The 14,338-nt window shown below is 46.9% G+C and overlaps 1 protein-coding gene across 11 annotated transcripts in view; it reads right to left on the bottom strand.

Moving 5' to 3' along the window:
* The window catches only part of KTN1 (kinectin 1), a 187,246-nt gene that overhangs the window by 153,513 nt on the left and 19,395 nt on the right, over positions 1–14,338 (bottom strand). The window lies entirely within an intron of this gene.

The following is a 14,338-nucleotide window of genomic DNA, read 5'->3' on the forward strand; positions in this document are numbered from 1 at the left end:
TAACAAGTGTATGCTGCCCTGCACCCCATTGACCTGAGTGCTCAGACCAAATACACTTGTACTCACGAGCGCTCTATGGCCGGACAAAATAAGACACTCACTTTAATAAATACGATCATGTAAGCTGACAAGGATTTTTATAGTAAGTACAACAGACTCATCAGTTGTAATAGATTTATCAATGCAAGTATTTTGTATTGGGAAATCTGGAAAAAAAAATGCACTTTTAAAAAGACTTAGTCTTTCTCCAAAAACTAAGGCACCCAAAACTTAGAAGTTGATTCAAGTGGGACTGGCACAAACGCACTCTGGACAGCAGAAATGTTGACTTGCATCGTTCACATATATATGTGGATACCCATCACGGTCCAGTGGGTGACGGACCATCAATAATCATGCATTAGTGTCCCACCCAAGCCACTTGTCACTACAGATGGTGACAGAAGGCACAAGGCTGAATGTGTGCTAGGAGGATCCATCCCTGCCACTCGTCTGCAGTCACTGTGTCCTCTCCCCTCCTGACCAGGCTCTGCCAGGCTCTCATTGCCTTCTACAAGCAAACCAGAGCTAAATAAAGCGAGCCCTTGTGAAGCACAATGAGCAACGACTCAGCCATCGTGAAATGCTTTTTGCTCTTCACTTGATTAACCTGATCCAATCAGACTATTTGCTGAACACTATAATCTCAGCGCTTCGCATGCCCTCTAGGGAAAAAACTTTTCATTTTTTCTCCACCAACGTTAAAATGTGTTTGCGCAATTTTAAGGGATAGGTGAAATCAGGTTTATGGTACTTTAATTTTTTTCCATATCAATCTTTATTACAAATCAGAATGTTCCAATTTTCACACTAGGTTGTTTTGGTTTTTTTCTAAAGACACAAACTTCCTGACATTTCAGAAAATTCACATAAACATTAGCAGCAATGATCATACTCCGCCCCTATCTTTTATATTGAGGCATTTAATGAGCGTGTGCAAATGTCATTGCAAAGGGAGGGTGGGAGCCGTGACAGTCTATTGTTATTCGTGGATCTTGGTCCTGTGTCGTGACATTGTAATACTGCCTCTGATAAGGAGACAACTGAAAACTCGTCCTGAAAAGACAGGAAGTATGAATCTGTGAAATTGTGAAAGTTGAAAGTTTCTAATTTTGTTTTAAGATTGTGACATTGCCAAATATATATTTTTTTAATACACGTAACACAAACTTATTTAACCCCTTCATGACCCAGCCTATTTTGACCTTAATGACCTGGCCATTTTTTGCAATTCTGACCAGTGTCCCTTTATGAGGCAATAACTCTGGAACGCTTCAACGCATCCTAGCGATTCTGAGATTGTTTTTTCGTGACATATTGGGCTTCATGTTAGTGGTAAATTTAGGTCAATAATTTTTGCGTTTGTGAAAAAAATCAGAAATTTGGCGAAAATTTTGAAAATTTCATAATTTTCAAATTTTGAATTTTTATTCTGTTAAACTAGAGAGTTATCTGACACAAAATAGTTACTAAATAACATTTCCCACATGTCTACTTTACATCAGCACAATTTTGGAAGCAAAATATTTTTTTGTTAGGAAGTTATAAGGGTTAAAAGTTGACCAGTGATTTCTCATTTTTACAACAAAATTTACAAAACCATTTTTTTTTTAGGGACCACCTCACATTTGAAGTCACTTTGAGGGGTCTATATGGCAGAAAATACCGAAAAGTGACACCATTCTAAAAACTGCACCCCTCAAGCTACTCAAAACCACATTCAAGAAGATTATTAACCCTTCAGGTGTTTCACAGCAGCTAAGGCAATGTGGAAGGAAAATATGGACATTTTAATTTTTCCAACACAAATTTCCTTTCAGCATCAATTTTTTCATTTTCACATGGGCAACAGGATAAAATGGATCCTAAAATTTGTTGGGCAATTTCCCCTGAGTACCTCATATGTGGTTATAAACCACTGTTTGGGCGCACGGCAGGGCTCAGAAGGGAAGGAGCGCCATTTGACTTTTTGAATGGAAAATATGCTGGAATATTTAGCGCTTGCCATGTCGCGTTTGGAGAGTCGCTGTGTGCCTAAACACTGGAGCTCCCCCACAAGTGACCCCATTTAGGAAACTAGACCCCCCAAGGAACTTATCTAGATGCATAGTGATCACTTTGAACCCCCAGGTGCTTCTCAAATTGATCCGTAAAAAAAAAAAAAAAAAAAGTACTTTTTTTTTTTTTTTTTTTTCACAAAAATTATCTTTTAGCCTCAGTTTTTTCATTTTCACATGGGCAACAGGATAAAATGGATCCTAAAATTTGTTGGGCAATTTCTCCTGAGCACACCAATACCTCATATGTGGTCAAAAACCACTGTTTGGGTGCACGGCAGGGCCCGGAAGGGAAGGAGCGCCATTTGACTTTTTGAATGGAAAATTAGCTCCAATTGTTATCGGACACCATGTCGCGTTTGGAGAGCCCCTGTGAGCCTAAACATTGGAGTTCCCCCACAAGTGACACCATTTTGGAAACTAGACCCCCTTAAGAAACTTATCTAGATGTTTAGTGAGCACTTTGAACCCCCAAGTGCCTCACAAAAGTTTATAACAGAGCAGTGAAAATAAAAAATCATTTTTTTTTCCCTCAAAAATGATTTTTTAGCACGCTATTTTTTATTTTCACAAGGGTAACAGGAGAAATTGGACCACAAAAGTCGTTGTCCAGATTACGCTGGTACCCCATATGTGGGGGTGGGCACTGTTTGGGTGCACGGCAGGGCGCAGAAGGGAATGAGCGCCCTTTGACTTTTTGAAATGAAAATTAGCTCCAATCGTTAGCGGACACCATGTCGTGTTTGGAGATCCCCTGTGTGCCTAAACTTTGGAGCTCCCCCACAAATGACCCCATTTTGGAAACTAGACCCCCCCAAGGAACTTATCTAGATGTGTGGTGAGCACCTTGAACCCCCAAGTGCTTCACAGAAGTTTATAACGCAGAGCCGTGAAAATAAAAAATCATTTTTTTCCCTCAAAAAAATGATTTTTAGCCCGCAATTTTTTTTTTCACAAGGGTAACAGGATAAATTGGACCCCAAAAGTTGTTGTCTAGTTTGTCCTGAGTACGCTGATACCCCATATGTGGGGGATGACCACTGTATGGGCACACGTCAGGGCTCGGAAGGGAAGTAGTGACGTTTTGGTATGCAGACTTTGATGTAATGGTCTGCGGGCATCATGTTACATTTGCAGAGCCCTTGATGTACCTAAACTGTGGAAACCCCCCACAAGTGACCCCATTTTGGAAACTAGACCCCATAAGGAACTTGCCTAGATGTGTGGTGAGCACCTTGAACCCCGAGGTGCTTCACAGAACATTGTAACGCAGAGCCATGAAAATAAAAAATCTTTTTTTTTTCCTCAAAAAATGAATTTTTAGCTCGCAATTTTTTATTTTCACAAGGGTACAAGGATAAATTAGACCCCAAAAGTTGTTGTCCAGTTTGTCCTGAGTACGTTGGTACCCCATATTTGGGGGCGAACCACTGTTTAGGCACACGTTGGGTCTCAGCAGGGAAGTAGTGACATTTTGAAATGCTGACTTTGATGTAATGGTCTGCGGGCGTCATGTGTGCCTAAACAGTAGAAACCCCCCACAAGTGACCCCATTTTGGAAACTAGACCCCCCAAGGAACTTATCTAGATGTGTGGTGAGCACCTTGAACCCCTAAGTGCTTCACAGAAGTTTATAACGCAGAGCCGTGAAAATAAAAAATCATTTTTTTCCCTCAAAAAAAATGATTTTTAGCCCGCAATTTTTCACAAGGGTAACAGGACCCCAAAAGTTGTTGTCCAGTTTGTCCTGAGTACGCTGATACCCCATATGTGTGGGGAAACCATTGTTTGGGCACACGTCAGGGCTCGGAATGGAAGTAGTGACGTTTTGAAATGCAGACTTTGATGGAATAGTCTGCAGTCGTCATTACGTTTGCAGGGCCCCTGATGTGCCTAAACAGTGGAAACCCCCCACAAGTGACCCCATTTTGGAAACTAGATCTTCCAAGGAACTTATGTAGATGTATGGTGAGCACTTTCAACCCCCAAGTGCTTCACAGAAGTTTATAATGCAGAGACATGAAAATGAAAAAAACTTTTTTTTTTCCACAAAAATAATTTTTTAGCCCCCAATTTTTTATTTTCCCAAGGGTAACAGGAGAAATTAGACCCCAAAAGTTGTTGTGCAATTTTTCCTAAGTACGCTGATACCCCATATGTGGGGGGTAAACCACTGTTTGGGCACACGTCGGGGCTTGGAAGGGAGTGAGCACCGTTTGACTTTTTGAACGCAAAATTGGCTGGAATCAAAGGTTGCACCATATCGCGTTTGGAGACCCCCTGATGTGCCTAAACAGTGGAAACCCCTCAATTCTAACTCCAACCCTAACCCCAACACACCCCTAACCACAACCCTAACCCCAACACATCCCTAACCCTAATTCCAACCCTAACCCTAATTCCAACCCTAACCCTAATTCCAACCCTAACCCTAATTCCAACCCTAACCCTAATTCCAACCCTAACCCTAATTCCAACCCTAACCCTAATTCCAACCCTAACCCTCTTTCCAACCCTAACCCTCTTTCCAACCCTAACCCTCTTTCCAACCCTAACCCTCTTTCCAACCCTAACCCTAACCCTGATGGAAAAATAAAAATAAAAATAAAAATATTTTCTTTATTTTATTAGTTATGCCTACCTATGGGGGTGATAATCGGGGGGTTCATTTACTTTTTATTTCATTTTGATCACTGTGAGAGTGATCAAAATGAAATAATGGAATCTGCAGCCAGCAGATTCGGGCGGGCGCACTGCACATGCGCCCGCCATTTTCCAAGATGGCGGCGCCCATGAACCGGACCCGCCGGACACCGGGAGCGACAGGGGGACTTAGAAGGTGCCGGGGGCGGTGAGAGTGGGTGAGGGGGGATCGGAAGCTGGCGGGGAGCGGAGGGAATGGGAGAGGGGGCAGATGATGACAGCGGCGGCAGATCGCCGCTGTCATTCAGTGGCGGGGGGGGGCGATCGCCGGTGGGGGGGGGTTCGAATCGGTGTCTCCAGCCATGTCCGATGCTATTGCAGCATCGGCCATGGCTGGATTGTAATATTTCATCAATTTTCATTGATGAAATATTACTATCGCTCTGATTGGCTGTTTCACTTTTAACAGCCAATCAGAGCGATCGTAGCCACGTGGGGGCGAAGCCACGCCCCCTGTGGTGGATTACAAAGCCCCCTGTATCTGCGGGTCAGGTGACCTTTCATTGACCCCGGTCACCCGACCCGCAGGGGGGTTTTGAATTCATGACACAGGGTATGCGTCATAGGTCGGATTGGCACCGACTTTCATGACGCATACACTGTCACAGGTCGGGAAGGGGTTAAACAATAAGCAATTCCATCTTGCCACAGTTCCACTTCAAGTGACCAAACTCCAGCAGCAAAGAGTTTCCTTTTCTAATGTAAAAGATAATTTCTATAGATTACGGTACTCTAACGCCGGGGGACGTCGCACAATCCTGGCAGCGAGCAATCATCTTGGGAGAACAATAATTTGGTCGCAGGCAGCTAAAATGAGCACGATCCAGCGAGGACAAGATCTCAGAATGGCCTAAAGCAGAAGATATCGAGATAAAGTCACAACTGCACAGACATTGTCCTGCCTAAATATCCACTGAAGCAGACCTCACACTCCATCCAGCCAGGAATGGTCTTCCCCCTCCTCCGAGTGTACAGCCATCATTAATAATAAGCAAGATTTAAAGAAATGACACGATGATAGCATAAAACCGTCTATATACACAATTAAAAACAATAGAATAGAAAATAAACACTGCAAAAAGGCATAGGAAGCCCTTTTATAACTTGGTACTCTGACATTTTAACCCTTTGTTTTTGCACTTTTGTTCTTAGCCGAGCCAAGTTAAAAACCATAACTTTTCTTCTTTTTTTATTTCTCCACTGACATTTGAAAGAGGACTTGTTAATTTTATGTTTTTTCTTGACGAGTTTTGAACACCACCATTCATATTACCATAGAATGTGTACTGAAAAATAGGGGCAAGAAGTTCCAAGCGAAGTGAAATCATGCAAGGAAAAAATAAAAATGATTTATTCAGACATGGCAAATGGATTCTACATTTATATGTTTTGGATTGGTTTGTTTTTTTTAGATTTTAATGAATAAAAAAAATGAACTTTGTAAATAAATAAAACAAAAATGATTTGTTTGTATCGCCATTTTCAGAGGCCCCAAACTTATTAAATTTACATCTATGAATCTTGCTTCGTCTGCGCTGAAGTATAATTTTTATTGATAAAATCTTGTGGTACACATGACTTTTCGATCACTTTTTGTTTTTTTTATTTTTTTGTCGCTTAACATACGGTTTATATAGAAAAACAAAGGATGACCCCCCAAATAAGTTTGATTTGCTGGGTTTGTGTTTTCAGTTTAATTTATTTTTTAAAAGGATGCAAATTTTTTTTTTTTTTTTTTAAAAAGGCAGATTAACACCCCCCCCCCCCCCACACACACACACACACACACTTTTCAGCCCCGACCTACTGGGGAGCTTTAAACTGCAATCGTTTAATCGGTTATTACTATATAGTGCAGTACTAGAGAAATACATTATATAGTATAAATACGCTTCTTCTATGAAGCCCAGCCACTCGCACTATTGAAATTCCACCATCTGTGATTGAAAGCAGCATGTAAATAGTTAACAGCAGCAATCGGAGCTAGCTTGGGACGCCGCCACAGCACAAATATTTTTTTTATACCTCCTATTTTCTGAGACTACTGTGGTTGCTGTCTTATTTTGCAGCTTATTTCTTCCTTCTTATACTAGCGCCACTATTCGTATTTATTTCCTAGAGCTGTATATAGTATAATTATGCTACTTCTATTAAGACCAGCCTCTCGCCCTATTGAAATCCCACAGTCTGTGATTGCGAGCAGCATGTAAATGGTTAACAGCAGCAATCAGAGCTAGCTTGGGAGGCTGTTACAGGAAGACGACGGCTACGTACAGCAGCTGGCATCTTAAGCCTATGAAGCCGATTCAGCTCCTGAGAAAGGGAGGACCCTGCCGCAGCCAGTTGTCAAACAGACAAAGGATTAGGAAGAGAATGGGAGGGGACACTTGAATGGCTTACTAAGGCACAAAGACTAACTATAGCAACATATTCAGAATCTTCCTTTAATAATATACTAAAATATGAAAAAAACCTTTATAAATATTACAATTTTTTATTATAATATAATATAATATAATATATATATATATATATATATATATATATATATATATATATATTATATATATATATATATATATATATATACACACATATACATACACACATATATACATACATCCACACACAAAACCCAGAAGTCTAGGAAGTGACACAGGAAATTACGCTGTTTCTCATCTTGGGTTCCCAAGAGTAAGGACCTTTTATGACAGGGAAGGCACACAGACATCAAAAAAGGTGCTGTACAGAGCTGTATACAACTCAGAGCCAAAATTATGGCACAAATGAAAGAATAAAGAATGCTTTATTGCCCCTACACCAAAGCCAGGAATTACATCGGGGCTTCCCAGGATCGGAAACCTGATCAGTTTAGGAATCACTGCATTGTACTATAGTATAAGATATCCCGCTGAGCCTCCCGAAATAAGATGCTCAATGAAATAGTGCTGAGTAATGGAGGATAATTATGACCGGGAACGCTTCGCCTCCTTGCAAGGCAGCTGATGATTTCTGTAGAGAAGTGTAAAGCAGTGTTAGAAAGTATTTCACAGGCTGTCCCTCCATTCTTAGAAACCGCACTTCTGTCAAATATAGATTTCCCTTCCTCGGGAAGTGGCCTCAACATATAAATAGACAGCATGGCTTCAAAAGACCTCAACCCCAATTTAAGAGCCAACACACAGGAAAAGGAGATTTTTGTGTACTCCCCGTAAAATCTCTCTCTCTAATTGGGGGACATAGAACCATGGGTGTTATGCTGCTGTCCACTAGGAGGTGACACTATGCATAATCTGAAAAAGATTAACTTTGGCTCCTCCTCTGCAGTATACACCCCTGGACGGCGTCAGCCTTTGTGCAAAAGCATTAGGAGGAACATAACAGGAATAACATAACCATGCCTGTAAGAAGGCCTCTATGTACGAGCTCAAAGAACAATATGAGAACTCAACCGTAACAACGGCCCGTAAGGGCAACAGGGTGGGAGCTGTGTCCCCCAATTAGAGGCTAAGAGAAAGATTTTACGGTGAGTACACAAAAATCTCCTTTACTCTGTCGCCACATTGGGGGACACAGAACCATGGGACGTCCCAAAGCAGTACCTGGGTGGGAAGCAATGGACGAATATTGTGCTGACAGGTCCCTAAACTTGGGGCACTGCCGCCTGCAGAATCCGTCTACCAAGGCTCGCGTCCGCTGAGGACTGGATATGAACTTTGTAGTGTTTTGTAAACGTGTGTAGGCTAGTCCAGGTGGCCGCCTTACACACTTGTTGTGCCGAAGCCTGGTGCCGAATGGCCCAGGAGGCCTCTACCGCCCGCGTAGAATGTACCGTGATACCGGCCGGAAGAGGAGAGTTGTTAAGGCGGTAAGCCTCTTGTATGGTGGACTTGATCCACCTGGCAAGGGTAGCTTTGGAAGCCGGCAGACCCTTGCGACCGCCTTCCGGAAGAAGGAAAAGGGAATCAGACTTCCGGAAGGGTGCAGTCCTAGACACATATATACGCAATGCCCTGACAAGGTCAAGCGTATGCAGAGCCTTCTCCACTATGAACCGGAACCGGGCAAATGGATGGCAGTGAAATTTCCTCATTGAGGTGGAAGTTGGACACAACCTTCGGAAGGAAGGTACTGTGCGGAAAACCACCTTGTCCTGGTGAAAGGCCAGGAAGGGCCGTCTGCAGGAGAGTGATGACAGTTCAGACACCCTGCGTAGCGAGGTGATTGCCACCAGAAAGACCACCTTCTGTGATAGAAGGCGGAGTGGGACTTCTTTAAGGGGTTCGAAAGGTGGTGCCTGTAATGCTGTCAGGACCAGGTTGAGGTCCCACGTCTACAGTGGGCGTCTGTAGGGGGGAACCAATCAGGAGACCCCCTGGAGAAAAGTCCTCACTTGCGGCTTGTTAGCAATGTGTCTCTGGAAAAGCACTGAGAGCGCGGACACCTGGCTCTTAAGCGAGCCCAGGGATAGTCTGGCGTCCAGGCCCGATTGAAGAAAACCAAGAACTTTTGGGAGGGAATAAGGGAGTGGGATCTGGCCGCGGGATTCGCACCAGGTAAAGAAAGCTCTCCAGGTACGGTAATAGATCTTGGCAGAGGCTGGCTTCCGTGCCCTGATCATGGTTCTAATGACATCCGGTGAGAGCCCTACCTGGGATAGAACCCAGGTCTCAAGGGCCACGCCATCAAATTGAGGGCCCCTGAGTTCTGGTGGAAGAACGAGCCTTGCGACAGAAGATCGGGACGGTCGGGGAGACGCCAGGGGGCGTCTGCTGTAAGTTGTACGACGTCGGCGTACCATATACGTCTGGGCCAGTCTGGCGCGATCAGGATGGTTGGAACTCCCTCTTGTTTGATCTTCCTCACGACTCTGGATATCAGGGGGAGAGGTGGAAAAATGTACAGAAGCTGGAACTGGGTCCAGTCCTGAACCAGGGCATCTGCTCCGAGCGACCGCAGATCACGTGTCCTGGCCATGAAATTGGGGACCTTTGCATTGAGATGGGATGCCATTAGGTCCACGTCCGGGGTCCCCCAGCGATGGCTGATCTGGCGAAAAATTTCAGGATGGAGAGACCACTCCCCCGAGTCCATTCCTTGTCTGCTGAGGAAGTCGGCTTCCCAGCTGTCCACGCCTGGAATGTGGACCGCAGATAGTACCGACCTCGTGTCTTCCGCCCGGTGGAGGTTATGTGCCACTTCTCTCATCGCCTGGGTACTGCAGGTCCCGCCTTGGTGATCCACATATGCCACCGCCGTGGCATTGTCCGCTCTCATTGCCAGGAAGATGGCCCGAATTTCCAGGATGTTGATGGGCATGTTCGCTTCCACTGGTGACCAATTGCCCTGTGATGTAGGTGCACTGCACCCCAACCTGTCAGGCTCGTGTCAGTGGTCAGGACCTTCCATTGACCTGAGAGAAAGGATTTTCCCGTTGCAAGTGAGGTTGGCTTGAGCCACCAGTGTAGGGACCTCCTGGTTGCCGATGTTACCCGGAACTCCCTGTCGAGGGAGAAAGGATTCCTGTCCCAGGACTTGAGGATGGCTAGATGAAGAGGCCCGAGGTGAAACTGGGCAAATGGTACCGCCTCCATTGCCGCTGCCATCCTGCCGAGTAGTCTCATGGCAAACCGGAGATCGGGAGGAACTGCGGAGGAGTATGCGGACTCCTAGACGGAGAGACAGTGCCTTGTCCCTGGGAAGGAGCACCAGACCTCTGGAGGTGTCGAATAACATCCCCAGGAAGGTCAGAGACTGACTCGGGGTAGTTGATGACTTTTGTAAGTTGACTAACCAGCCCAGGCGACTCAGTGTCGATAGTGATTGAGATGCTGACCTCGCAATCCTTGAAGGTGGAAGCCTTGATGAGAAGGTCATCCAGGTATGGAACAACTACTATGCCTCTGGAGTGTAGAACGTCCATGGTGGCTGCCATGATCTTGGTAAACGTTCTGGGAGCCGTGGCGAGTCCGAACGGGAGAGCCACGAACTGGTAGTGGTCCTGGTTGATTGCGAATCTGAGAAATCTCTGATGGGCGGAAGCAATTGGTATATGCAGGTATGCATCTTGTATGTCTATGGAGGCGAGATATTCTCCCTTCTCCATGGACGCAATGATTGACCGAAGGGACTCCATGCGAAAATGACGAACCCGAACATACTTGTTGAATTGTTTTAGGTCTAGTATGGGCCGAACGCTGCCTCCCTTCTTGGGGGACTACAAACAGATTGGAGTAGAACCCTCGGAAGCGCTCTTCTGCAGGAACCGGTACTATGACTCCTGCCTGAAGGAGGGAGGAAACGGCTTGATGGAAGGCACGAGCCTTGTCTCTGTCTGGAACAGAGAGGAAGAACCGGTTCGGTGGGCTGGAAGTGAACTCGCTCGATCTTGAATCCGGAAAACACTATTTCCTTGACCCACCTGTCTTCTGTAATAGGCAGCCATACTTGCTGAAAGAGTAGCAGTCGTCCGCCTACGCGTGGGGTGTCTTCTGGAATTCGTGAGTCATGATGAGGAGAAAGTCTGAAGTTTCCCTCCTTTGGGCTTTGCCTGGCCTGTTTTCGACTGCCAGGTCCTGTCCGGCCTCTGCGCCGCCTGTGGGTTGTCTCTGCGCGGAGAGCGGTTACGATTTTGTGCTGGGCGCTAGACGGACCAGCCTGAAGAATTCCGAAAGGATCGTAATAGAGTTTGGTTACGCCTTTTGATCGTGCGTTTAGGTTTTAGTTGAGGGAGAGAGGTACTCTTACCCCCAGTGGCATTGGATATCATTGTGTCAAACTTTTCACCGAAAAGCCGCCCACTGAGGTACGGAAGATGCGTGAGGAACTTCTTTGAGGCCGCATCAGCTTTCCATTCCCGCAGCCAGAGGATACGCTGGATCGTAATGGTGTTTGATGCTATTCCCGCTACACCTCTTGCGGAATCCAGAGCTGCATGAAGCATGTAATCTGCTACCACCACTATTTGAACCGCCTGGTTCAACAGCTCAGGATTTGAGGCTTGGAGGCCAGCCTGCAATTTTTTTGGCCCAAGCCAGAATGGCCTTGGCCCCCAGACTGAAGCCAAAGCGGGAGCCAGACAGGCCCCTGCCGCTTCGAAGATTGAACGAGCCATGCGTTCTACCTGCCGGTCTGCTGCGTCCCTGAGGGTTGAGAAATCTGGCAGTGAGAGGAAGGTCTGTGCCGCTAGCCTAGAGACTGGGGGGTCCACTTCTTGATGTCCTTCTGTGGAAAGGGGTACCTTGCTTCCAGATATTTGCGATTGGCGAATTTCTTCTCAGGCTGCGAACACTGCTTAGTAAGTATCGCCTGAAATTCCGGTGATTAGAGAAGACCTTAGGTGGTTTCAGAACACTTTCAAAGCAAATCTTGTGTTCTGGGGCTTCCAGGGGTGGATCAGAAATGTCCAGCACCCGATGGAAGAAATTACGTCCTCAACTAGCGCCGTATTGCTCGGGGGGGGCCAGGGACCAGAGACCTCTCCGCTTCGTTGTCTGAGTCGGAGTCACAGATGCCTTCCGATTCCTGCGTGTTGCTAAGGCGTTCCCTGGTGGGCGAACTGGGGCGGAGGTCTTCTGTGGTCGGGGATCGCTGTGGAGATCTGCGTTGTCTGTCTCTGTTAGGGGACAGTCTAGGAGACCTGGGAACACGGTGTCTGTCCCTGGAGGGTGATGACCGTGTGCTATGGGATGACGCGGATGAACGCGACCTGTGGGTCCGCTTACATCTGAGTGTCGGAAACGGCATGTACTTGACACGAGCTGTCCCTTTGCTGGGTAACGTTCTTAGCCGAGGCATGACCCTGCAGAGCCTGGAGTAGTGTGGAGGTTAGGTTATCTATGGACTGTGTCATAGACTGTGACATCTGATTAGCCCATTCTGGCATGGTAGCAGGTGCTGAAGCAATGGTAGGGGCTTCTTGGGGCTCTGACCCAGTATTTTGGATACAATCCCGGCAGTGCGGGTACGTGCTGCCACTGGGGAGAGTGGTTTTGCAGGCTGTGCAGAAAGCATAAAAGCCGTCCTGCCTGGTTCTATTCCTTGAGTCTGGCATAGTACACAGAGGCTGGCTAGCAGAGGACCCTACAGGGGTGCTACACAGAGGAAAACTATAGGAGAGCCTTATAGGTAAAATGGATTCACAGCCGAGTAAAGAGAACCCAGCTGTGATCTTACCCCACCAGTGTGCCCCCTAGGTCCAGCGCCGACAATTCACAGTCCTGTGCCCCCCGGAGACTGCTGACGTTGCTGCTGATGTCACAGACGGCTTCTGCTGCAGCGAAGATGGCCGCCGAGACGACGAGGAGGAAGAAGGGGGCAGAGAGCTGAAAAAGAGCGCGCAGGGCTATGTAAAAACGCGCCCTTTCTGCCTCGATCCGCCCCTTCTATGGCACTGTAGAGTGTCATATTCGTCATCCGGGGGCGGGGAGGAGGCGGCGGCTTCAGCTAGGTCGAAGCCGTGGTCTAAATTAGAAGCATGATGCCCAGAAGGGCTCCAGGCCGGCGCGGATGTCCGGGAGGGGGTCGGATCTGAACTAGACCCCTCCGGATTGAGAGGCAGGATAGCGGTGGGGCTAGCAACTGTAACAGGGCCATGTGAGGGGTCCCCGAGGCGCTATGGAGCTGATGCTGCCGCAGAGACAGGCGCAGGGAGCCCTGTCTCTGTATGTGCTATGTCTGCCTGCACTCTGCCCTGGCCCCAACAGGAGCCCGCAGCAGGGCTGGGGTCCCTGGCTGTTTAAGCTGCAGAATGCTGCCTTGTACAGACCCTACCTGAGGCGTCTCAACCTAATGTCCCCAGAGGGGGATTAGGGAGGGTGCGTCTGTCACCATCAGGGGTCTTCATCCGCGCCTCGACCTCAACCCAGACCCCAAAGGGATTGGGAAAGGAAGGGGGGGTCTCAACTTCGAACCAGTACCCGAGGGGACGGGGAAGGAGCGACATGGGGAATAGCCATCTCAACTTCAACCGGGAACCCCATGATAGGGGGCCGAGGAAGGAGTCATGCCGGGAGTCTCGCTGGAGACCCACTTTTCTTCATCTGTAATCCGTCGGAAAAAAAATAAAATAAAATCTTTAGGTGTGCCTCCTTGCGACACTAAGCACAAACTGGAGAAGGCTGACGCCGTCCAGGGGTGTATACTGCAGAGGAGGAGCCGAAGTTAATCTTTTTCAGATTATGCATAGTGTCGCCTCCTAGTGGACAGCAACATAACACCCATGGTTCTGTGTCCCCCAATGAGGCGACAGAGTAAGGTCTAGTCTCAGCGAAATCACAGCAACACCGGCCTCACTGCAGCTTTATGGCGCTCACACATTTCAGCACAGCACACCTTCCGTGCGCCCTTCTATGCATGGACAGGCACAATCATACCTCTACAAGCAAGACAGCGGTGAAGTGCCAAAGTTACCATAGAGGCTAGGAAAATAATGGGCATCTTTGTGTAGAACACCTACAAGAGACGGCAACAACCCAAAATACAGGACTCCTTGATAAAAGGAGATCTTTCATTAGTACAACCCCCATACTTTAAAACAA

This window comes from Dendrobates tinctorius, unplaced genomic scaffold (assembly GCF_039654945.1).
Source record: "Dendrobates tinctorius isolate UK_male_01 unplaced genomic scaffold, ASM3965494v1 ptg000010l, whole genome shotgun sequence".
Lineage (NCBI taxonomy): Eukaryota > Metazoa > Chordata > Amphibia > Anura > Dendrobatidae > Dendrobates > Dendrobates tinctorius.